This window comes from Myotis brandtii, unplaced genomic scaffold (assembly GCF_000412655.1).
Source record: "Myotis brandtii unplaced genomic scaffold, ASM41265v1 scaffold207, whole genome shotgun sequence".
In the NCBI taxonomy this organism is placed as follows: Eukaryota; Metazoa; Chordata; class Mammalia; order Chiroptera; family Vespertilionidae; genus Myotis; species Myotis brandtii.
In genome coordinates this window covers 1120032-1120249 of record NW_005357736.1, presented here as the reverse complement: position 1 = coordinate 1120249, position 218 = coordinate 1120032, and the positions used below count along the sequence as shown (strand labels likewise).

Genomic DNA, 218 nt, shown 5'->3' with positions numbered 1-218 from the left:
GCCCGCCATCGGGGAGGCGACCCTCACAGCAGCGATCGGGCCCTGACTCAGGAGCCACGGGAGACCCGAACGTTTCGGGGAAAATCGAAAACCTTTCGGAAGGCGGGATGCTGAGCTGATTGAATTCTACTCCACTTGCGACACAACGGCGGCCCCAAAGCCACTGCCATCCGGCCAGCGGCCAGCGTGGACACGACTTGGACTTGCTTCCCGGGCGA

At 63.3% G+C, this 218-nt stretch overlaps 1 protein-coding gene across 2 annotated transcripts in view; it reads right to left on the bottom strand.

Moving 5' to 3' along the window:
• RBM5 (RNA binding motif protein 5) overlaps positions 1-218 on the bottom strand; it is a 23042-nt gene that overhangs the window by 22099 nt on the left and 725 nt on the right. The window lies entirely within an intron of this gene.